Source organism: Macrobrachium nipponense, chromosome 20 (assembly GCF_015104395.2).
Source record: "Macrobrachium nipponense isolate FS-2020 chromosome 20, ASM1510439v2, whole genome shotgun sequence".
In the NCBI taxonomy this organism is placed as follows: domain Eukaryota; kingdom Metazoa; phylum Arthropoda; class Malacostraca; order Decapoda; family Palaemonidae; genus Macrobrachium; species Macrobrachium nipponense.
In genome coordinates this window covers 60070870-60097519 of record NC_061089.1, presented here as the reverse complement: position 1 = coordinate 60097519, position 26650 = coordinate 60070870, and the positions used below count along the sequence as shown (strand labels likewise).

At 34.4% G+C, this 26650-nt stretch overlaps 1 long non-coding RNA gene across 1 annotated transcript in view; it reads right to left on the bottom strand.

The window, feature by feature from the left end:
* LOC135221102 (uncharacterized) overlaps positions 1–26650 on the bottom strand; it is a 69410-nt gene that overhangs the window by 7589 nt on the left and 35171 nt on the right. Inside the window, exons 2-3 of the long non-coding RNA XR_010315877.1 lie at positions 10004–10157; positions 9509–9632 (exon numbers count right to left, since the gene is read on the bottom strand). This is a non-coding gene — a long non-coding RNA (uncharacterized LOC135221102). The remainder of the gene's footprint in view (positions 1–9508; positions 9633–10003; positions 10158–26650) is intronic.

Below are 26650 nucleotides of genomic sequence, written 5' to 3'. Positions count from 1 at the left end.
ATTCTTTATATGCAAATATTTCGAAAATGAGAAAAGCCACAACCTTCAATTATTTTTTTTGTATTCTACATGAAATCGCGCACATTTTCATATATAAAACTCTATGAAACGCCTAATATGAAACGCAGCAAATATTCCGAGAATGCGACGTACGCATTTCGGAGATTTGCAGCGGAGAATCTGCGCGCGGAGGGAAGGAAAGTTTTTTTTTTTTTTAATTCACCATAAATCTAAATATTGTGCTAGAGACTTCAAATTTGTTTCAAAATTAAGATAAATGACTGAATATTACTAGACTGTAAAATTTTTAGCTTACAATTGCGTTTTTCGACCATTTTGGTGGAGTCAAAGTTGACCAAACGTGGTTTTTTTTCTATTTATCGTGATTTATATGCAAATATTTCGAAAATGAGAAAAGCTACAACCTTTAATTATTTGTTGTTGTATTCTACATGGAATTGTGCACATTTTCACAAAGCAACACAGAGAAAATATTATCACAAAATGATGCATGAATTCGTAACGCGCGGACGTAAAAAAATATTTTTTTTCAAAAATTCACCATAAATCTAAATATTGTTCTAGAGACTAACAATTTGTTTCAAAATTAAGATAAATGATTGAATATTACTATACTGTAAGAGTTTTAGCTTACAATTGCAGTTTTCGACCATTTCGGACGTGTTAAAGTTGACTGAATGTCGAATTTTTTCTATATATTTTTTTATATGCAAATATTTCGAAAATGAGAAAAGCCACAACCTTCAATTATTTTTTTTTATTCTACATGAAATTGCGCACATTTTCATATATAAAACTCTATGAAACGCCTAATATGAAACGCAGCAAATATTCCGAGAATGCGACGTACGCATTTCGGAGATTTGCAGCGGAGAATCTGCGCGCGGAGGGAAGGAAAGTTTTTTTTTTTTTTTTTTTTGGTTTTTTTTTTTTTTTTAATTCACCATAAATCTAAATATTGTGCTAGAGACTTCAAATTTGTTTCAAAATTAAGATAAATGACTGAATATTACTAGACTGTAAAATTTTTAGCTTACAATTGCGTTTTTCGACCATTTCGGTGGAGTCAAAGTTGACCAAACGTGGTTTTTTTTTCTATTTATCGTGATTTATATGCAAATATTTTTGAAAATGAGAAAAGCTACAACCTTTAATTATTTGTTGTTGTATTCTACATGGAATTGCGCACATTTTCACAAAGCAACACAGAAAATATTATCACAAAATGATGCATGAATTCGTAACGCGCGGATGTAAAAAAATATTTTTTTTCAAAAATTCACCATAAATCTAAATATTGTTCTAGAGACTAACAATTTGTTTCAAAATTAAGATAAATGATTGAATATTGCTATACTGTAAGAGTTTAGCTTACAATTGCAGTTTTCGACCATTTCGGACGTGTTAAAGTTGACTGAATGTCGAATTTTTCTATATATTTTTTTATATGCAAATATTTCGAAATGAGAAAAGCACAACCTTCAATTATTTTTTTTTTTATTCTACATGAAATTGCGCACATTTTATATATAAAACTCTATGGAAACGCCTAATATGAAACGCAGCAAATATTCCGAGAATGCGACGTACGCATTTCGGAGATTTGCAGCGGAGAATCTGCGCGCGGAGGGAAGGAAAGTTTTTTTTTTTTTTTTAATTCACCATAAATCTAAATATTGTGCTAGAGACTTCAAATTTGTTTCAAAATTAAGATAAATGACTGAATATTACTAACTGTAAAATTTTTTAGCTACAATTGTCGTTTTTCGACCATTTCGGTGGAGTCAAAGTTGACCAAACGTGGTTTTTTTTCTATTTATCGTGATTTATATGCAATATTTCGAAAATGAGAAAAGCTACAACCTTTATTATTTGTTGTTGTATTCTACATTGAATTGCGCACATTTTCACAAAGCAAACACAGAGAAAATATTATCACAAAATGATGCATGAATTCGTAACGCCGCGGACGTAAAAAATATTTTTTTTCATTCACCATAAATCAAATATTTTTGTTCAGAGACTAACAATTTGTTTCAAATTAAGATAATGATTGAATATTACTATACTGTAAGAGTTTTAGCTTACAATTGCAGTTTTCGACCATTTCGGACGTGTTAAAGTTGACTGAATGTCGAATTTTTTCTATATATTTTTTTATATGCAAATATTTCGAAAATGAGAAAAGCCACAACCTTCAATTATTTTTTTTGTATTCTACATGAAATTGCGCACATTTTCATATATAAAACTCTATGAAACGCCTAATATGAAACGCAGCAAATATTCCGAGAATGCGACGTACTCATTTCGGAGATTTGCAGCGGAGAATCTGCTTTTTTTTTTTTTTCGCGTCGAGGGGAGAAATGCGCGCGAGACTTCAAATTTTTTCAAAATTAAGATAATGACTGAATATTACTAGACTGTAAAATTTTTAGCTTACAATTGCGTTTTTCGACCATTTCGGTGGAGTCAAAGTTGACCAAACGTGGTTTTTTTTCTATTTATCGTGATTTATATGCAAATATTTCGAAAATGAGAAAAGCTACAACCTTTAATTATTTGTTGTTGTATTCTACATGGAATTGCGCACATTTTCACAAAGCAACACAGAGAAAATATTATCACAAAATGATGCATGAATTCGTAACGCGCGGACGTAAAAAAATATTTTTTTTCAAAAATTCACCATAAATCTAAATATTGTTCTAGAGACTAACAATTTGTTTCAAAATTAAGATAAATGATTGAATATTACTATACTGTAAGAGTTTAGCTACAATTGCAGTTTTCGACCATTTCGGACGTGTTAAAGTTGACTGAATGTCGAATTTTTTCTATATATTTTTTTATATGCAAATATTTCGAAAATGAGAAAAGCCACAACCTTCAATTATTTTTTTTGTATTCTACATGAAATTGCGCACATTTTCATATATAAAACTCTATGAAACGCCTAATATGAAACGCAGCAAATATTCCGAGAATGCGACGTACGCATTTCGGAGATTTGCAGCGAGAACTGCGCGCGGAGGAAGGAAAGTTTTTTTTTTAATTCATAAATCTAAATATTGTGCTAGAGACTTCAAATTTGTTTCAAAATTAAGATAAATGACTGAATATTACTAGACTGTAAAATTTTTAGCTTACAATTGCGTTTTTCGACCATTTCGGTGGAGTCAAAGTTGACCAAACGTGGTTTTTTTTTTCTATTTATCGTGATTTTATATGCAAATATTTTCGAAATGAGAAAAGCTACAACCTTTAATTAATTTGTTGTTGTATTCTACAATGGAATTGCGCACATTTTCACAAAGCACCACAGAGAAAATATTCATCACAAAAAAATGATGCATGAATTCGTAACGCGCGGTACGTACAAATATTTTTTTTCAAAATTCACCATAAATCTAAATATTGTTCTAGACTAACATTTGTTTCAAAAAAAAATTAAGATAAATGATTGAATATTACTATACTGTAATTTTAGTTTTAGCTTACAATTGCAGTTTTCGACCATTTCGGACGTGTTAAAGTTGACTGAATGTCGAATTTTTTCTATATATTTTTTTATATGCAAATATTTCGAAAATGAGAAAAGCCACAACCTTCAATTATTTTTTTTGTATTCTACATGAAATTGCGCACATTTTCATATATAAACTCTATGAAACGCCTAATATGAAACGCAGCAAATATTCCAAGAATGCGACGTAACGCATTTCGGAGATTTGCAGCGGATAATCTGCGCGCGGAGGGAATTTTTTGGAAGTTTTTTTTTTTTTTTTTAATTCACCATAAATCTAAATATTGTGCTAGAGACTTCAAATTTGTTTCAAAATTAAGATAAATGACTGAATATTACTAGACTGTAAAATTTTTAGCTTACAATTGCGTTTTTCGACCATTTCGGTGGAGTCAAAGTTGACCAAACGTGGTTTTTTTTCTATTTATCGTGATTTATATGCAAATATTTCGAAAATGAGAAAAGCTACAACCTTTAATTATTTGTTGTTGTATTCTACATGGAATTGCGCACATTTTCATACATAAAACTTTATGTAACGGCTAATTTAAAATGGTGCAAACATTACGACAATCGCACGTGTGATTTTTTCGGAAGAGTTACCGCGCGGACGTAAGGAAAAAGCTATTTTTTTCATAAATTCACCATAAATCGAAATACTGTGCTAGAGACTTCCAATTTGTTGCAAAATGAAGGTAAATGATTGAATATTACTAAAATATAAGAGTTTTAGCTTACAATTGCGTTTTTCGACCATTTCGGTAGAGTCAAAGTTGACTGAACGTGGTTTTTTTTCTATATCGTTATTTATATGAAAATATTTCAAAACTGATAAAAGCTACAACCATGGGTTGTTTATAGTTGTATTTTGCATGAAATTGCACACATTTCCATATATAAAACTTTATGTAACGGCTTATTTAAAATGGTGCAAACATTACGACAATCGCACGTGTGATTTTTTCGGAAGAGTTACCGTGCGGACGTAAGGAAAAAGTTTTTTTTCATAAATTCCCCATAAATCGAAATATTGTGCTAGAGACTTCCAATTTGTTGCAAAATGAAGGTAAATGATTGAATATTACTAAAATATAAGAGTTTTATCTTACAATTGCGTTTGTCAACCATTTCGGTAGAGTCAAAATTGACCAAAGGTTGAAATTTTGGCACTTATCGTTATTTATATGAAAATATTTCAAAACTGATAAAAGCTACAATCATGTGTATTTTTTGTTGTATTCTACATGAAATTGGGCACATTTTCATATATAATACTCCATGTAACGGCTAATTTAAAATGGTGCAAAAATTATGTCAATGTGACAAAATAATTTCCGAGATGTGTCACCGATACTTTTTAGTGCGATAAGAAAGAAATTCGCGCTTGCGCGCCTGCATAACGATTGTAAACAAAACAACACCTTGATCCGTGAACTCCCAGCATCCCCCAAGGCGCGTGATTCAAAAGTTTTTGGCTGGTAGGCCTATAAGTATTTTTCCGCGAATTAAAAAAAAGCGTCTATGTCGACGTAAAATACGTCCAATCGGCACCCGACAGACAATTTATCTCGACGTGAAATACGTCCAATAGGCGTTTAAGGGCTAGGTGATGACTGATATTGAACTGGACGAGGTTATTCTCTCCTCAAAATCCACAAACCAAGTCCACACGAAAGTTGTATGGCATATGGGCTTTTAGATCAATAGAGAATATACCATTAAGAGAAATTATTAAGTGGAAAATTCCCAATGACCATATGAAAAAATGTATAAGGGAGCCATTCACTGCTAACCTGACCAACACATAAGAAAATCAGTAACGAAATGGCTAGGTCCAGAAGTGTGTGGGGAAGAGTATGATATAGGAACCTTCAGAGCAAAAGGGGATGCAATGAAATGCTAAGAATTTAGAAGAGCTTGAGAGGCACTCTTTATAATGAGGCAACTGCATGAAAAGTACCAAGCAAAGAGGAAGAGGCTCTACTACATACGTGTAGAAATTGACAAGGTACTGAATTTTAAGACACTCAATACGAAGGCAGAGAATACCAAAACATCGTGGAGAGTATTGAAATGAAACTAAACAAAATTTTCATGGTGGCTTGAAGGAAAGCAAACTTAACCGATACTACAGTATATACTCAAGTGTTATAGATAATGTCCCAAGAGATGCCCCGGATTACAAAAAATACAAGGAGGGGGGGACTTACAATGAAATACATAACAAAGGTGGGACACCTCACCGTGGCTAAAAGGCAGGTCTTGGAAGGGGTAAAACCATGTTACCACGAGAACACTGAGTTGTTAGGGAGTATTGAGAATTGGGTACCGAAGAGAAGTGCCATGTATTGATGAAATGGAAATTGACTGCTGTAAAAATACCTTGTTATCAGGCAAGCAAGGACTTATATATTTATAAGCCTTGGATAACTAAGTACTGCGGAAACATGGAGCTCTGATAAAAGAAAATGAGGGCCTCGAAAGGCATCATCATCATCATTTAATGCTAAGATTCAAGGTCAAACTGCAGTGGGAGATGATAATGATGTGGGACATATAGTTGAAGGAAAGAAAGGGAGCACCTGGTAAAAAAACAGTAACTAAGGAAGTACCACAAAATAAGAAAAAAATAAGGAAATAGCAGAAACAGGAGATAAGTCAGAAGGGGAATGTGCACCAAATATTGGGCAGTGGAGAAACCCCTTCCACATCTGACGTCTTCGAGGGAAAAGCTGATATATAAAATTATAATGATGACAACATTCTAAACTAAAGGAGGATTACCGACCTCTATGGAGTTGATGAACCATAATACTTTGACTCTCTTCAGTTCATTCAAAGATAAAAATAATTGCTGTGAGAAGTCTGTCTTTGAAGTACTATAACACCCTATTAGTGAAAAAACCAAAACTTTTCTCTCTACGGCTTGACTTAAGTTTGTTCTAAAAAAAAAAATAGTTTACCGACTGTGTTTTGCTAATTTAGCTCTATGCAGACTAGATTAATGATAATTTTTTTTCATATCGTTTGTAAAACTCTTAGCTACCATTAAATATTCCAGAACGGTCAATACACTGATCAAAGTAAAAACCGAAATTAATCTATTTTTGCTCGAAAGGGAAATAAGATATAACCACCACAACATAAGAAACCGAGTTTTTGTAAACGATGATTCATAGTAAATGAATGACACAAGAAGAAGGAAAGCACCACTTGAACATTTGACTCTCTTGCAAAATTCACCAAGGGACACTGTCAAAGGATATTCAACAAATTAATTCATGTCCTTCCTCTATTCAAACGCCTTTCTTTCACATTCAGATTTACGCATCCTCTGATTTCCTTGGATATATATTATAATATATATATATATATATATATATATATATATATATATATATATATATATATGTATATATATTAGGTATAAATTTTATATACATATATATATATAGATAATACTTTATAATGTATATAATACATAGAATTATCTATACATATAATATATATAATAATACTTATAATGTGTATAATAACATAATAATATATTGATCCATATATTATATTATAATTAATATATTATATATAATATATTTTTATATATTATAAATATCGAGCTACAATGTCCTTTAATATCTAATTCGCTCTACCTCGGAATTAATATATTTTCATATATGCTTAACCGAAGGGGAATTTTTTCTCGATAATAGATTTGCCTGGACCAGGGAAAAGCTTCACTGACGTTCCTGGGTTGAAAGGATCCATAGGTTCGCGCCCTGGTCCAGGCAAATCTATTATCGAGAAAAAAAAAAAAAAAAAAAAATTCCCCTTCGGTTAAGCATATATGAAAAATATATTAATTCCGAGGTAGAGCGAATTGTATATTAAAGGACATTGTAGCTCGATATATGTATATGAATCACGGAAATGTGATATGACATATATATATATATATATATATATAATAATATGTATTATATATATATGATATATATATATATCTATGTTCTATATTATATACATATATAATATATATAAAACTTATAATGTAATAATAACACATATAATATATATAATACATATATATATATAATTATATATATATATATATATATATATATATATATATATATATATATAGATATATATATAATACATATATAATATATATATAACTTATATGTATATAATACATACATATATATAATACATATATATATATAATATATATATATAATATATATCTATATCTATATATATATATATATATATATACAATGTACAACTTTGTTCTTTCCCTACAGTCTACCTCATTAATTCCTACAGCTTTTTCTTTCTTTTAATCTTCAGATGAAACCCCTTATGGACAGAGTCAACAGACTATAATAAACCCTAGGGGGCTCCAAAGGGAAATCAGGTTGCAGAGAGCCAAGTTATATTAGTTGATAAATATGAGGAGACGTCAGCAGAGAGCTGGAATGAACCAATGATTCGTCATTACATTCTTTTCCTATTTCAGTTGCCCATTGTTGAATAACTTCAGATAAATATAATAGTAATATTCTGTGTCAAGGCTAGTATCATTGAAAAAGTTACGACAATGTTTAGCCCTTCGACTTTGCACCAACATCTTTCCCGTTTTAAAATGACTTCCAACAATTTATCCATTTCTGTATCACCTGAAGATTAGCGACCCCTAATACCTCTCCTGAAGAAAATCGACCCCAATATTTTCCTCCTGAAGATAAACAACCCCTGCTTGTTGGTGTCTCCAATCTTCAGGTGACCCACTTTAGCTCATAATATTAATAGAAAAAAGGAGAAAAAATAGATATAGATTCATTAAAAAGTACTTTAATGGATGTGTTAGGTAGTGCCTTTAAGGGGGGGTCGCAGGGGGGAGGAGCCGCCACTCCCCCGCTAGGCCTAGGTAGTGGGTAGGGGCCCTAGGTTAGGTTAGGTGGTTGTGTTAGGTTCGGTAGTGTCCCGAAAATCACTGTGACCTTAAGGGGGGTCGCATGGGGGGTGGGCGGAGCCCCCCACACCCCCCGCTAGGCCTAGGTAGGGGTACGGGCCCTAGGTTAGGTTAGGTGGTTGTGTTAGGTTCGGTAGTGCCCTGAAAATCACTTCCCACTGGGGTCCCCCATAATTGTAGTAGTAGGTTTATGCTTACATTTTGTGTGTAAGAGTAAGTCGTACTTTCTTTTTATATACCTTGTTAATTCCTCACCTTAAGAAAAGCGACCCCAATATTTTCCACCTGAAGAAAGGCGAACCCAGGGTCGCTTTTCTTCAGGTGATCCCAATTTCTTGCATCAGATAAATTAGCATTTGGTCAGCGTTTATGAAGCTTTTTAGGCCTTCGCTGTAAACAAAGCTTGATAAAAGATGAATTATTGATATACCTTTAGTCTAAAGTTCCTACACCTGCCGTCCTAATGGCAAGGTGACTAACTTCATCCTTTAATTCAAATGTGAATGAAACTATTTAAATTACAAAAGCTTATCTCACAAAAACATTCTTACTTAAAATTTGCATAATTGTGATTCAGTGCAATAAACATGGGTTTTAAAATGTCTAAAATTGTGCCAAAAAGAAGGTGTGTCATTTTTTTACAAATTAAAACTACAAAAATTGCCACTAATTAAAGAGTCAGTCAGCTAATGCCTAAGCAAAAACGAATTTTGCCGTCTCAAACTTGATTCGTTGTCGCAAACTTGGATTTTTTTTAGGCAAATTATACTGCTATAAGGATGTTAGAAGTGCTTTTACATTACTACATATTAGTCTCTAGTTATTCTACATGCACAGACCATCGCCAGCGGCTTTTTCGACAACTACAGAGGTTAAAAGGTGAAAGGAAAGCTCAGAAGAACTGCGATAATTTAATTATTCTATTATAAATACGACAGTGTGTACAACAGAGATAAATCACTGCAAATACTATTACGATTCCTTACTTATGGTAAATTATTTCGTTGGGCATCCACGTTAATCCAAGGATGGGAGCTTGATATAACAGATTGTTATAATTATCTTCCACAAAAGTGAAGCGGTGTAGGCTCAAGGTAGAAAATCGTTAACCTGAAAATTGAAAGAACTTCATGACATTCGTTAAGTGTAGGTAATGGCATTTATTTGAGTAAGCGAAGAATTTTGGTTAAACATATTATGACATAAAAGCATAATTCTCTCGTCCAGGTTTGAGATTTTGCACGGTGTTGGTAATTCCAGAAGCAATCGTATCCGTCTCATTCGCATTCTACGGCAGACATATTGGAATAAACTATGTGTACCTTATAAAATCCTAGTTCTAAATAGGAATATTAACTTATATTGTGTGCGTAATTCCTTGCAATTGTACAATAGGATACCTCAAAATAGGCGGCACTTTTATCAAAATATGATGGATTAGGTGCCAGAAAATGAATGAAACTATCTTGCACACAACTTACCATGCTTGAAAAAAACTTCTCCCTGAAGCTTCTATGTACATCCTTCTCGCCACTCTAGGGTTCCTGTCTATTATCATTTGGCCAGAGGCATTTTTCTATGGTAACATTATCTTTTCTGTCATCACCAAATCCCAGGTTCTCAGGAAGGACTTAACTGAAAAAAAGAAAGAAAATATCACACACTTGCATTCAACTCGATTCTTGGCAAGACCAGTGTTCTACTGACGATTATCATTTTTATGACTTCTTTCAAATTTTGGATATCACGAAATGTTAAGGGTCTATATATCTGTTCTTCTCCACTTGGATTGCCATTGTGTCTTTAACGTGACACATTCTCCACTATAGCTGACTGAGCTCGGCATCCACCTCGTTTCCTGACACGCTAACAACAAGAGGTCTTAATTAACCTCTAAAGCCGCTACTCTTACTGAATGGTACCTACTATCTCTTTATGTGGCTAGCTATTTGGAGGGAAGGATTGTTATAACTTTCCAAGGGCACTCGCTAGTTATCTTGCCTCTTGGTCGTTATTTGTCAAATTGCAATAGGATATAGAATACAGAATATTGGGCAAAGCCCAAGTACTGGAACCTATGAGGTCGTTCAGAGCTGAAACTGAAATTGACAGTAAAAGGTTTGAAAGATGTAACAGGAGGAAACACCTCGCAGTTGTACTATTGAAAAATTGTTAGGAGAGGGTGGAAAGTCACGGAAGAAAGAGAATATGAACGGAGTTACATTAAAAGGAATGAACGGGGTTGCAGCTAGGGGCCGAACAGACGCTGCATAGATCCTTAAGTAAAGCGCAAAGTGCACTGACAGCCCTAACCCCTTACTGGGGTCAAATTACAGTTTATGTATGGGGCCCTTTCCATAAAAAAAGAAGTCATATGATAAACACTTGGATCAGATGAAGACTAATGCAGCGATGAAGAAACAAACCAGAACGTATCTGATTTTACGTGTTAGGCATTTGTTTCAACTCAACACACCACAGATTGTTACCGAAATTTGGCCTGGCAAATTATATTGAACAATCTACAAAAAAAAATAAACAAATGAATGAAATAAAAACTAACAACAGGACAGTTCATGCAGATCAAAGCTGGTCGCCTACAGCATGTGGACTAAGTACAGAATGGAGAGAAAGATTTGATCCACAATTAAACAAAAATCTAATTAGTGAAACGAGAGAAAGATTGAGAGCGCAGAATCAAATCTAACACGAATTATTTACATGGAGAGAGAGAGAGAGAGAGAGAGAGAGAGAGAGAGAGAGAGAGAGATCGAACACAAAATGTTCAAAAGGAGATGATAATTAATACTAATAATAATAATTCCTTGTTAAGAACCTCACAATCGTTTGAAAAACAGTTGTGTAATAAAAATCCACAGTCATATAGTAAAGTGAACGATGTCCGAAAGTCCTTGATTGCTCATTTTACATAGTAATACACTTTACTATATAAACGGATTTTTATTACACAATTTCTTCATTCCACATTTTAGTTTTTAGTAGGTATTAAGTTTCTTACATAAAATACGCACGAATACAAAACTTCCTCAATTACCATGAAAATAAATTTTAAATTGCCGTTCTCTGGGGAGCGAGTGTCATCGAACAACAAGACCATATGGTACCTTTTATAGAAACTTATTCGAAAACTATGTACAAATTTACTCTGGTCAGATTATTTACAGTTTATAGTAGTAAGTTTACATGCTGAATATGCATAGATAATGAAGTGCACGGGTATAATAAAACACTCCTTCACTAAAATATAAGGCTAGAGTCTTAATCTACAATTGTTTAAAAGAGTTTGAAATACGTCTAAAGACGTTAAAAATGCTCTTCAACGTAATTTTTTGCTTTTTAAAATCTGAAATACAATTCAAATGCCTAATATTTACAGGCAGACTGTTCCAAAGTGCTGGTCCCCTAACGGCATTTCAAGGACCGCGAGTCATCGTTTTTCTCCAATATCTTTCAAACTAATTAGTTGATCGAAATGGTACTTTAACACAGAGTACAAGACACCTTCCCCTAATTTTTGTTAGTTTAGTTCATTATTCATTGCTGTCATGGCCGCCATGTTACTTTCTCCGCGTCGTTGCAGAAATACATTTGCAATAAGACTCCAAAACATATACTAAACGGAGAAAGCTAACAATAAAGGCTCAATCTCAATAGGTAAGCGAGACGGTCCAGAGCCTTCGAGGATGAATACTGGTCCACGGATAACATCCACAATCAACATCGACAGTGATCACGAGGAGGATTCATTCCTTGATAGTGACGAAGACTGTAGATAATGTTCCTGTGCTATTCTCAATTGTTCTCATCTCTTATCAACCAATGATAATACTTAATACGCGCGCACGAGAGAGAGAGAGAGAGAGCGAACGATTTCATAATTCCTTTACTATAAATAGTAATGGTAATTATATACTGAGTTGTCGGTTAAACTGTGATTTAACATTGGTTACCAGATTGTCACGGGGTAATAATAAAGTAAACATCTCCGTTTTTTAAAGATGCACTTGTGAACTAAGGTAGCCTTGAGAATTACTCTCAATAGTTATTGAGTATATATAGCATTGCATAACGCCATTGTGTTGCGATGATGGCTAAAAATATAGATTTAAATATAGTCTAAAAATTAAACAATATCACTTGGGAAAGTGTGTCGATCAAACAACATTCATTTCCTTTTTTATGCGCTTATTGGAATTCATAAGCAACAAGCATATTCAGATTATGTAAGTGATGAAATCTATTGATATCGCCGGCATTTTTGTCTGTTGCCGCAAGGAATAGAAATAGAGCGACTCTTCAATTATGACAGTTTGCGATGCTGCCAAATAGAGAGATACAAACCTGGGAGAGACAAGAAAATTGATCTCTTAACCGATCATGAATAAGGCGAAAACTGGATACATTCTTTATAACAAAAAAAAAAAAAAATATGCTGAATGCCTGATAATGGGGTTAATAGGCAGCAATTACATCTGTGATAATATAATTCAAGGGGCATGAAACTCAACTCAATCAGTAAACTCAGTACGGTACAAGAATTATATCGTTATTATTGGCGTTAGATTAGTAGAAATGAAATTTTAATGTGAAAAGAATAGAGATACACATATATACAATGATGTTATGATAGTAGATTCCCCCAAATTATACCCATTATTTGTTTTTTTCCTTTACGACAATTCACCTGCCGAGCATCAAGGAAGTAGACAAAGCTCCTCCTACTTGGGGATTTAGGGGAAGTGAGGGGATTTTGGTGAACAGTGTGACGGTCATGCCCTTTTAGCGTCCTCCCATTTATATAATTTAAGAAAGTACAATAATAATTAAATGAACACAGATTCTACAAAAACCAACATATTTATTACATTCAAGTTTACTTATTTATTGCAATAGGCATGAAAGGGAGCGGGGAGGGGGGGAGAGGGGTGGCCAGGGAAGTGGGCTGAGGGAGGGATGTCGAGGGAAAGGGTAAGGGAGGTAGGGAGGAACGGGATGGGAGTAAAGCACATTCGAAAACAGGTTAGCAATGCTTGGCAACACCTTATAAGTCAAGAGCAAACACCTTAGCTAACGCCATTTGACAATGCGCTATATTACCAAAAATTAGGGCGAGGTGTCTTGTACACTGTGTTAAATTACCATTTCGATCAAATAATTAGTTAAAAAGATATCTGAGAAAAACCATGGCTCGCCGTCCCTGAAGTGTATAGTAGGCTGCTATCTCGGTCATAGTTCTGGGGAAATACAAGTTATTTACCTGTCTTGTTTGGTGCAGAGTGTTCACGTATGAAATATGAAATGTCCATACAGGCAATTTTCTGTTCAAGATCTTGAAGATGACTAAGAGATCATTATATTGTAACAGCTGACTCATTTTTAACCAATTAGTTTCTTTATAAATATTGAGGCGTGGTCATATTTCTTTCCCTGTTCCCACCACAATATCTACAGCAAAATCTTGCTTCTTTTGTAAACCAGCTACACAAGTTTTACTACAGAGCACCCACACGCGCCCTTAATGGTTAAACAATACGAAAACAGGTTGTTTACCATGGCATTTACAACCAGCATTTTATCCGACTCTTTTAGGAATTATTTACTTATTCAGACAAAACGCAAAATTCCCATGCCTTATTTTTCATATTCTTTGATATGCAATTTGAAGTTTAAATGGCTCTCAACAATGATTCCCAAACTTTTTTTTTACTCTACTGCAAGGTTTAATTTCGGTTTCTTTCACATTATTATTGATATCTTCTGCAATTAGCCGAATGTATGAGTGAGAACCAATACAAATAAATTTAGCTTTCGTTGCATTTATCTTACGGCCATCCGACGTGAATTCTAGAGAATACTGTATTCTCTAGATCTAGGCAAGGTCTATAAATATCTTGGTTTGTAGATCGTATGTAGATCTTTAACAGACCTATACCGTGGTAACTGTTCGTACCCACTTGGGAGGAATCTCCTCCCACTTGGGGTAATTATGTAGGCGATGACGTATCTTGAGAGGAACCTGCTCAAGGTCCTGGGTAGGAAACCGTGACCATGGCACACGGGTAAACCGTTTCGTTGCTCGCCTGCCTGTCACGGGGTAATATACAGTAAACATTTCCATTTTCTTTAAGATGCACTTGTGAACGAAGGTAGACCTGAGAATTCCTGAATAATAATTGAATAAATATAGCCCTGCATTATGCCATACGTTACACTGATGGCTAAAAATATAGGTATCGGAAAATTAAGAAGGAACAAGGTGTGATTTTCCATTTTTCTTTCAAAAATCCAAGAGCTACGTACTGAGTGGGCAAGGTTATGTAAAGGTAAACAATTAAAATATGCGGCACGTACGTCAAAGGCTTGTAGCACTCATTTTGGACCAGAGGCATATGTTGCAAATACCGGATATTCCAAAAAGAAAAACTCAAGGCTGGGAAATACCCACACCCCATTTACCAACCTGTCATGGTAAGAAAAACTTTTTCCTTATTAAAAAAAATAATAATAATACAACTGCCATCGCCCCAAGACACAAATCTAATGTTAGTTGTCATTGCAGATACCTGAGCATCAGCTAGGGAGTGCGGACGAATCAATAAGACTCATGATGCAAAAATAATAAAAACAAAAATTATAAAAACAAAAGTAAAAATAATAAAGTAATACTAATAAAATTTTCTAAATAAATATAAATAAAAAAAATAAAAAAAAAATAGAAATAATATAAGTAGAGAATAATATAGTAAATAAAAATAATCATAATTATGAAAAATAATAAAATTAGTAGTGGACAATAAAATAATAACAATAAAAATAGAAATAAATGTTAAAACAAAAGTTATAAAGAGAAAAATAAAATAAAAATGAAGATAATAAAAATAATAAAAATTTAAATAAAAATCATGAAAATGAAAATAAAAAAACAACTAAAATAAAATAATAAAAATGAAAATAAACAGAAATAAGAAATAGCAAAACAAAGAATTGATATTAAAATAATAATGAAAATAAAATTATAAATAATAAAGATAAAAAACTAAACATGAGATTAGTAAAAATGTAATAAAATAAAAATTATAAAATATAAAAATAAAAAGAATGAAATTAAAACAACTAAAATAAAAATTTTAAGAAAAATAAAATAAAATTATTAATATAATATTAATAAAATTAAGTATAATAGAAATAGATATAAAAATAATAATAAAAATAATAGTAAAAATAAATATAGATTTTAAATGATTTTGTAAATACTAATTTGTCATCAAAAAGAGGGAAAAACTCTAAAAGGTTTTACTAAAGTTGAAATTTTTTCAAAACTTATTACCCTACTTATGTTATTTTTTATATGATTTCTAGAACAAAAGTTAACTCATCAAAAGAGGCCAAAAAAGCTCAAAAATATTGTTTTTAAATTGAAATATTTAAGGTCTTTTCTTTTTCCTTTTTGTGCTTTAGGCGATTTTTATAATGACTTTTGAAACAAAAACAGCCAAAATAAAAGAGGAAAACTCAAGAATAATGTGCAAAAATAGATATTTTTTTAGATTTTTATATTACATTCTTTGTGTTACTTTTAAGTGATTTTTGAAATAATTTTTGAAATAAAAATCAGTCATCAAAAAAGGGCAAAACTATAAAAAAAAATATTGTATTCAAATTAAATTCTTTTTTAAACTGCTTTTAATTTCAAATTCTTGTTACATTTTTAGCATATTTTCTAAATGATTTTTAAACAAAAATCAGTCATCAAAAAGAGGGAAAAAAACTCTAAAAAATATTGTACTAAAATTTATATATTTTTGAAACTTTTTATGTTACATTCATTGTCATATTTTCAGGCGATTATTTAAATGATTTTTGAAACAGAAATCAGTCATAAAAAAGGAAAAACTCACAAAAGTATTATATCTAAATTAATTTTTTTAAACTTCTTTATATTATATTTATTGTCCATTTTTTACGTAATTTTCGAAATGATTTTTGAAAGTAGCATAAATATAGTATTTAAATTGAAATATTTTTAAAGCTTGTTTTTTGTTTCTTTTTTGTCGTTTTTTTCGACATTTTCTGCAAATGTTTTCGAAACAAAGAACCACTAATAAAAATTGGAAAAAAAACTTATGAATATTGTGCAAAAATTTAAATATTTTTTAAAACGTTTTTATCTTACGTTATTGTCCTGTTTTTAACCGATTTTTAAAATTATTTTTGAATAAAAAGTTTGTCATCAAAAAGATTTAATCTCAAAAACTGTACTAGAATTGCGTCCTAAAACTAAAATTTTATTTTTTTTCCTATTTATAGCCTTTTATTGAAATGATTTTTGAAACATAAAATCAGTCATCAAAAGAAGCAAAAACATTCAAAAATATTTTAATAAGACTTAATTTTCAAAAACTTTTTTTTATGTTACATTCATTGTGTTATTGTTAGGATATTTCTGAAATGATTTTTAAAATAAAAATCAGGCAACCAGTCATCAAAACAAGGGCAAAACTACCGTAATTTTTGCATTTAAATTGAAATTTTTGTTTCTTTTTTCTGTTTATTTTTTCTTTTTTAAGCGATTTTTATAATAATTTTTTAAATTACATACGGCCATCAAAAAGAGGACAAATCTCTCGAAATAATTGTGCAGAAAATGGAAATATTTGTTGAAGCTTTTTATTTTATATTTAGTGTGATATTTTTAAGCTTTAGAAAATGATTTTGGAAATAAAAATCAGTAGTTGATATCAACGCTTTAATTTTACCACTTTACAGCGTACCAACCCAAAACAACTATTACAGTTTTTCCCCACTACACAGCAACACTTATAAATACTTATTAGTTATGTACTACTCCTCAAGCCCCATCCCACCCCTCAAACACGAAGTGTACGAAACCCAAAAAGTGTCTAACGAGGAATAGTAGTAGTCAGCATGACACATTACCTTTGTCACGTACCTCCTCGGACAACGTCGGAAGCGTTGGCAACTTTTTTTTTCTTTATTTCTTTTTTTTTTTACGAACCTGCACCGGGTTTGTCTTATCCCGTGGGAGAGAAAACGATTGTTGTTTGTCGTTTTTCTCTTTACTTTAGATAAAGGTTTGTTAGGTTCTTCTTCTTCTTCTTGATAAGAGTTGCAGGATCAGGCGGTTTCAAAGCTTTATACAAACAGAATCTGGTGTCTTGTTTACATATCGCCTAGTGAATATGAGACTACAAGCTTCCATTTTATTTTCTCAGTGAGATGAAATGTATGACAACTTAAATAGAAGTAGAAATTATGAAATAAAATGCGAGACAACTTAAATAGACGTAAAAATAATTAAATAAAAAATGATACAACTTAAATAGACGTAGAAATAATAAAATATAATGCGAGACCACTTAAACAGACGTAAAAACAATGAAATAAAAAGCGAGACAACTTAAACAGACGTAGAAATAATGAAATAAAATGTGAGAAAACTTAAACAGACTTAGAAATAATGAAATAAAATGTAAGACAACTTAAACAGACGTAGAAATAATGAAATAAAATGTGAGAACTTAAACAGACGTAGAAATAATGAAATAAAATGTAAGACAACTTAAACAGACGTAGAAATAATCCAATGCACAGTAAATTTCATTATAAAAATTTAAGAAGGAAAGCGGTCAATAGAGCAAAAGAGTTTTCTGACAACCTCTTTGGTAAATATTGACGATGATGATCATCAATTATAATGTCATAAGTAAGGATAAATCTCTCTCTCTCTCTCTCTCTCTCTCTCTCTCAGTTCAAGATGCTCAACAAAACTAAAGAAAAAAAACGGCTAGGTTCTCATTATAGAAATTTAACGCTGAAAAAAATCAATAGATAGCTGGGGGCTTTGTCCTAATAATAAACCAAAACAAAAATAATAAGCGAATAAAATCGTGGAGAAAGATATAACAAAAAATAAATAAGAAAAAAAACTCGGCTTCTGAATCAAAGGAAATTCGTCTCATTTTCATGACAACGAAGCTGCTTCGAAAACAGTCATTCAGGAGGATGCATATTTCCTCCTAGAGTTTCATTGCTGGCGATATATTGATGCCATTCTCTCTCTCTCTCTCTCTCTCTCTCTCTCTCTCTCTCTCTCTCTCTCTCTCTCTCACTGATAAACATAATCTACATGTATCTGGTACTAGTAACGCTGACAAACAAGCATCGTTTCCTGAATGGGTGTCAAACTTCCTAGCATCTCATTGCTGGTGATATGTTCTCTCTCTCTCTCTCTCTCTCTCTCTCTCTCTCTCTCTCTCTCTCTCTCCCCAAGCAAGCATCGTTTACTGAACAGATGTCAAACTCGGCCACCTGATTTTCTTTGCAAGAAAAGATTAAAAAGCTCAGTACATCTGCATTGCAAACTTGAGCAAGAACATCTGCAAAATCACAGCACCGATAACAACTGTTTTGTCTAAATTGTGGTGTAAATTTTCCTTCGTAACGGTATGTAATGATAGCTATAAGAAATAATAGTAGGTAGGGTAGCGTAACAACAGAGAGAGAATATTTTATTCAAAGTACAGTGAAAATAACGAGAGAGAGAGAGAGAGAGAGAGAGAGAGAGAGAGAGAGAGAGAGAGAGAGAGAGAGAGAACTGAGCTTAAGTATGTGAGCCAGAATTTGATCAACAAAACCTTAGTCACAGGAAGTTGGACCATAACACCATCGCAATTAAAATCTTAAGACCGTCATAAAATCTTTGACCTGTGACCTCGCACGAGACTTACTCAGCTTCTATCGATAATGAAGCTCCGCCTCCCGGAGGAGTTATTGACATGATAAATTAACCAACTCCGCCTGGAACAGGAGGAATTAACATGTTAACCCCACCTAAAAGGGGATGCGGAAAAGATAGGGGAATATCCGCTCCACGAATCAAGAACCCAGTTGGGCGGGGAACTAGAACCTACACCGCCTAAGAAGGATTGGGCTGAATTCAAACCGAGGGTGGCTGAAATTTCAGAACGATAGAAGACAGAAAGGACAGGCAGCCGTCGTACAGTGAAGAAGCAAGAACTATGCCAGGGTACAAAATAGATTTATATAGGCCTATATCTTGGGCCAACTAACACTTTTGGTTAAAGCGCCTCAGCGGCGTGATTGGTATGGTATTAGCGTCCCACCTCGGTGGTCGCGGGTTCGATTCTCGGCCATTCCATTGAGGAGTGAGAGATGTGTATTTCTGGTGATAGAAGTTCACTCTCGACTTGGTTCGGAAGTCACGTAAAGCCGTTGGTCACGTTGCTGAATAACCATACTGGTTACATGCAACGTAAAAGCACAATACAAACAAACAAACAAACACTGTTGGTTATATGCTCGAAAGTGAACTCAAAAAAATAATTATCACTGTATTGTATTATTGCAATTACATAATTACAATCACTTTCATAAAGAATTGAAGCTGCAAATGTAATAGTAAGCGCCAGTGTTATAACTATGTCGCATTTTTTAGAGTAAAGTAAACTGGCAACGTATCCTGGACCTAGGCTAATGTACTGAACCATTTAATTTTACATGAGGATTTAATTACCCCTGCATTATACAATTTCTTACTTTTTATCGTTGTTATACACATGTTCATTCATTTAGGGCAATATCAACTGACAACGATTTTTGCTAAGGTCTTACGTTATAGAATTACAGTTATGAAATCATTAAATCCGTTCCTTTCAAAAGTTTATGTCACCGTAGTTGTAGAATAATCAAACGGATTATACAGGTACATTAATTATTTTCACATGCAAAAATTGCAATGTGTATTGCAAAGCTGTAAAGTGCATCGCTGAAAAATAATTTGCTACCAAATGGCAGTGGAAAGTATGCATATATTTCACAAAATTTTCAAGAAAATATAACTTCAAAACTAGCAAATTAAGATTACTCTCTAGTATTGTGAAAAATAATAAATGTAGATGTCGTTGAGGACCAGATTGAAAATAATTTTACTAATGATTTATTTTTATGGATATTTCTGTGTGAGACTTATAAAATAGAATGGTAAAAATGTTCATAACTTATTATTAAATTTTAACTAGCATACGCTTTTTAAGTAAAAAGCGTGGAAATTTTTACGTGTGGGTTCCACACTCCAAACCTAATCACAATGTGGACAAGATAAGCCGTATTAGCTACGTCATTTCCAAACTTCGGCAGCCCTGATTTAATTTGGCTCTGATCCCTACCAGATCAGTGATACAACCTTTTATAAACGGAATCCGAAACCTCGGATTATTTATTGCTTATAACTCAGTGGCTCTTGTTCTGGGAGGACTTCTTGGCCACGCACATCAGTGCATTGAAGGCCAGAAGGCTCTACAGATTGCTCAAGATGCTACTACTGCCAGGATGGACGCCCACGATAACCTGTTCTACGTCATGGAGATGATCTCTCTCTTAAAGGAGGACTGGACGGATTCTCAGGAGGAGAACCTTTTCCTCCTTGATGGAATCGGAGACGCGAATTTGAACGAATGAACTCTGAGCAGAACAAACCAAGATTTACTGGACCAGTTGATGGAAGAAAAGCGTAACGTTGAAATGCTAGGTAAAGATCGCGACTGCTGAAGGGGAGAATGAACACCTGAAGAAGAAGCTCGCAGAGTTGGAGGAGTCATTACTCCAGAAGGGGAAGGAAATAGAAAGTCTGATCGAGCACCTCGCAGGTAAAGAAAGAGAATGGGAGGAGAAGCTAGAAAAAGTAGAAGAGCTGCAGAAACAATCTGAGGAAACGATTTCTACTGTGGGTCGAGGAGAAGGTGAAGGCCCACGAAGCAGAGAGAAAGAGACTGACCCGGCGGCCACGGAACTCGAGGAGAATTTGCGAGCCTCACAGTGAGAACCAATATCTGTTCTCGCAAGAAATCGTGATCAAGTGAAAAGTCCCGGTCGTGAGACGCAGGTGACTCGAGGTCTGCAGAAGGAGGTCCATATCATGGAAGACAGATAAGCCTAAGAATGATGCTCTGGCTGAAGAGGCCAAGGCGAAAGGAAACATGTTCTACAAGCTTGGACACCTGGAAGAAGTTTGTGAATGTTTCCTCAGAGTACTGGATCTGGCCGATGACCAAGCAGACTACAGGCTGAGACTGGGATTGTCTCTTGTTGCTTGGCAGACACAGCGAAGCTATGGTCCAGCTTGAGGAATTGGATGGTCAAGATGATTTGGTTGCAGCCGCCAAAGCCCTGGAAAGATATACAACATCACGGCTGCCCCTACTACATACTGGGAATTGCAGAAAAGGCTAATTTGAAGGACATAGAGTGGGCCTACAGGAAGCGGGCGCTCAAGTTTGACCCTGAATTAGAATTTAGCTGAAGTCTGAGGAGGGCCTTTCTCTGGAGTCGTCTTAGAAAGACCCAAGATACAGAGATGGATTGAAAAATGAACTGTACACCTAACGCTATAAGATTCACTGGATCCAAAGACTCCAAATGTAAGCTCCGAGATCCTTAGAAGCCATCTTTGAAGCCTTCAGAGCTCGAGTGCGTCTGATTTGAAATCCAAGGTAAAGGAACCTCAGAGAAAAGAATAACAGTGGAGGACGACGATGCGACAACCCTAAGAGCTTTCCAGAGAGAAGCAAGCTGGAGTCCTGAGGACCAGATGTGAATGGATGGAATCCTGGATTGGGAAGACGAGGGAGGATCTCAAGGAGAGACCATGAGATTTACGAAAAAACAGACAGCTGCCTTAAGGAGGAATAGTTGGAGAAGGTAACAACAACAAGAAAGAAAGGAAGAGCTAATAGATACAAAATGAGGGGCTAAAGGAAAGCCACAAAAGTAAGGAAGCTCCAGACACATTTGGAGAGAAATGCGCAGAGAAATTGAGGCCCCCGGAGATAATCTCATCAACAAGACACCATCACCTGCAGGACAAAAAGCAAACCAATCAATAGGCAATAAGAGTGGTGGATGAAGATTCAGAAACAGTAAAAGCTTTCCAAACAGAAGCAAGTTGAAGACCTGAGGACCACATCTGAGCCGATGGAATGGTGGATTGCATAAGGAATCTTCAGTAACTTAGTATATCAGATGACAATGAAAAAAAACTAAGGAAAACAAAAGATATGGCAGAAAGGTTGATGAACTAGGAACAAAATACGTCATACTGGAAGAAGCAAAGGAAATGACAGCAAACTTTTTGTGATACCCTGTGTCAGGTAAGTATGCTCCTAATTATAGAAACAATCTATTTGGTGTACCCTGTTCCAAGTAAGCTAGCTTCTAATTACACCTAGAGTCAATCTATTTGTGTACCCTATGCCAGGTGAGTATGCTTCTAATTACAACACGAGTCAATCTATTTGTGTACCCTGTGCCAGGTAAGTATGCTTCTAATTGCAACTAGAGGCAATATATTTAGTGTACCCTGTGCTAGGTAAGTATGCTTCTAATTGCAACTTGAGGAAATCTAATTACATCTAGAAGCAATTAATTTGGTGTACCCTTTGCCAGGTAAGTATGCTTCTAATTACATCTAGAAGCAATCTATTTAGTGTACCCTGTGCTAGGTAAGTATGCTTCTAATTACAACTAAGAGGCAATCTATTTGGTGTACCCTGTGCTAGGTAAGTATGCTTCTAATTACATCTAGAAGCAATCTATTTGGTGTACCCTGTGCCAGATAAGTATGCTTCTTATTACATCTAGAAGCAATCTATTTGGTGTACCCTGTGCCCGGTAAGTATGCTTCTAATTACATCTAGAAGCAATCTATTTGGTGTACCCTGTGCCTGGTAAGTATGCTTCTAATTACATCTAGAAGCAATCTATTTGGTGTACCCTGTGTCAGGTAAGTATGCTTCTAATTACATCTAAAAGCAATCTATTTGGTGTACCTGTGCCAGGTAAGTATGTTTAATTACATCTAGAAGCAATCTATTTGGTGTACCCTGTGCCAGGTAAGTATGCTTCTAATTACATCTAGAAGCAATCTATTTGGTGTACCCTGTGCCGGTAAGTATGCTTCTAATTACATCTAGAAGCAATCTATTTGTGTGTTCCTGTGCCAGGTAAGTATGCTTCTAATTACATCTAGATCGATGTATTTGGTATAACCTGTGCCAGGAAGTATGCTTCTAATTACATCGAACAATCTAGAACCAATCACTTTGCTGCACCCTGTGACAGGGTAAGTATGCTTTCTAATTTATCTAATAAGCAATCTCTTTGTTGTACTCTGTGCCAGTAAGTATGCTTCTAATTACATTCTCGAAGCAATTTCTTATTTGGTGTACCCATGTGCCAGGGAATATGCTTCTAATTACATCTACGAAGCAATCACTTTGGTGTACCCTTGTGCCAGTAAGTTAAATTCTTCTAATTACTCTAGAAGCAAATCTCTTTGGTGTACCCCTGTGCCATGGTAAGTATGCTTCTAATTACATCTAGAAGCAATCATTTTGGTGGTACCCTGTGCAGGTTTAGGTATGCTTTCTAATTACCCATCTAGAATCATCTATTTGGTTTACTCTGTGCCAGGTAAGTATTGCTTCTAATTACATCTAGAGAAGCAATCTATTTGGTTACCCTGTGCCAGGTAAGTTGCTTCTAATTAACACTTAGAAGCAATTATTGGTGTACCCTGGCAGGTAAGGTATGCTTCTAATTACATCTAGAAAGCAATTCACGGTTGGGGTAACCTGTGCCAGGTAATGTATTCTTTAATTACATCTAGAAGCCAATTCTATTTGGTGTAACCCTTGCCAGGTAAGTAGCTTCTAATTACATCTAGAAGCCATCACTTTGGTGTACCCTTGGCGCCAGGTGAAGGATGCATTCCCTAATGTTACATTAGAAGCCCAATCTATTGGTGTAACTCTGTGCCAGGTAAGTAGCCTTTCTAATTTACATCTAGAAAGGCAATCTATTTGGTGTACCCTGGGCCGGTAAGTATGGCTTAAACTAATTACATCTAGAAGCATCTATTGGTTACCTGTTACCAGGTAAAGTATGCTTCTAATACATCTAGATGCGATGTATTTGTATACCCTGTGCCAGGTAAGTGTGCTTCTAATTACATCTAGAAGCAATCACTTTGGTGCACCCTGTGACAGGTAAGTATGCTTCTAATTACATCTAGAAGCAATCTATTTGGTGTACCCTGTGCCAGGTAAGTATGCTTCTAATTACATCTAGAAGCAATCTATTTGGTGTACCCTGTGCCCGGTAAAGTATGCTTCTATACATTCAGAAAGCAATCTATTTGGTGTACCCTGTGCCGGTAATATGCTTAATTACATCTAAAAGCAATCTATTTGTGTACCCTGGCCAAGGTAAGTATGCTTCTAATTACATCTAGAAGCAATCACTTTGTCCCGTACTTGCCCGTGCCCGGTAAGTAGCTTCTAACTTAGAAGCAACTATTTTGGTGTACCCTGTGCCCGGTAAGTTAGCTTTCTAATCATCTAGAAGCAATCTATTTGGTGTACCCTGTGCCCGGTAAGTATGCTTCTAATTACAGCAACATTTGGGTGTACCCTGTCCCTAAAGTATGCTTCTAATTACATCTAGAAGCAATCTATATGGTGTTCCCTGTGCCAGGTAAGTATGCTTCTAATTACATCTAAAAGCAATCTATTTGGTGTACCCTGTGCCAGGTAAGTATGCTTCTAATTACATCTAAAAGCAATCTATTTGGTGTACCCTGTGCCAGGTAAGTATGCTTCTAATTACATCTAGAAGCAATCTATTTGGTGTACCCGTGCCAGGTAAGTATGCTTCTAATTACATCTAGAAGCAATCTATTTGGTGTACCCTGTGCCAGGTAAGTATGCTTCTAATTACATCTAGAAGCAATCTATTTAGTGTACCCTGATGCCAGGTTAAGTATGCTTCTAATTACATTTCTAGAACCAATCTATTTGGTGTACCCTATGCCAGGTAAGTGACTTCTAATTACATCTAGAAGCAATCTATTTGGGGTGTACCCCATGCCGGTAAGTATTGCTTCTAATTTACATTTAGTGCAATCTATTTATGCCCTGTGCCCGGTAAGTAGCTTCAATTACATCTAGAAAAGCAATTATTTGTGACCCTATTGCAGGTAAGTATGCTTCTAATTACATCTAGAAGTAATCTATTTGGTGTACTCTATACCAGGTAAAGTATGCTTCTAATTACATTTAGATGCAATCTATTTAGTGTACCCTGTGCCAGGTAAGTTATGCTTCTAATTACATCTAGAAGCAATCTATTTGTGTACCCTATGCCAGGTAAGTATGTTCTAATACATCTAGAAGCATCTATTTGGTGTACCTATGCCAGGTAAGTATGCTTCTAATTACATTTAGATGCAAATTATTTAGTGTACCCTATGCCAGGTAAAGTATGCTTCTAATTACATCTAGAAGCAATCTATTTGGTGTACCCTGTGCCAGGTAAGTATGCTTCTAATTACATCTAGAAGCAATCTATTTGGTGTACCCTATGCCAGGTAAGTATGCTTCTAATTACATCTAGAAGCAATCTATTTGGTGTACCCTATGCCAGGTAAGTATGCTTCTAATTACATTTAAATGCAATTCTATTTAGTGATACCCTATTAGCCAGGTAAAGTATGGCTTCTAATTCAATCTAGAAGCAATCTATTTGGTGTACCCTTGTGCCAGGTAAGTATGCTTAAATTACATCTAGAAGCAAATCTATTTGGTGTGTACCCCTGTGCCCAGTAAGTATGCCTTCTAATTACATATTAGAAACAATCTATTTGGTTAGTCCCCTATGCCAAGTAATATGCCCTTCTAATTACCATCTAGAAAGAATTTTTCCCTTATTTGGTGTACACTATGCCAGGTTAAGTATGCTTCTAATTAAATTTAAATGCAATCTAAAAAATTAGTGTAACCCTATGCCATGTAAAGTTTTATGCTTCTAATTACATCTAGACGCAATCTATTTGGTGTACCTGTCAGGTAATATGCCTTAAATTACCTCTAGAAGCAATCTAATTTGGCTGTACCCTGTTCCCAGTTGAATTATGCTTTCTAATTACATCTAGAAACCTCTATTTGGTATACCCTGTTCCCCGATATAATGTATGCTTCTAATTACATCTAAAATCAATCTATTTGGTGTACCCT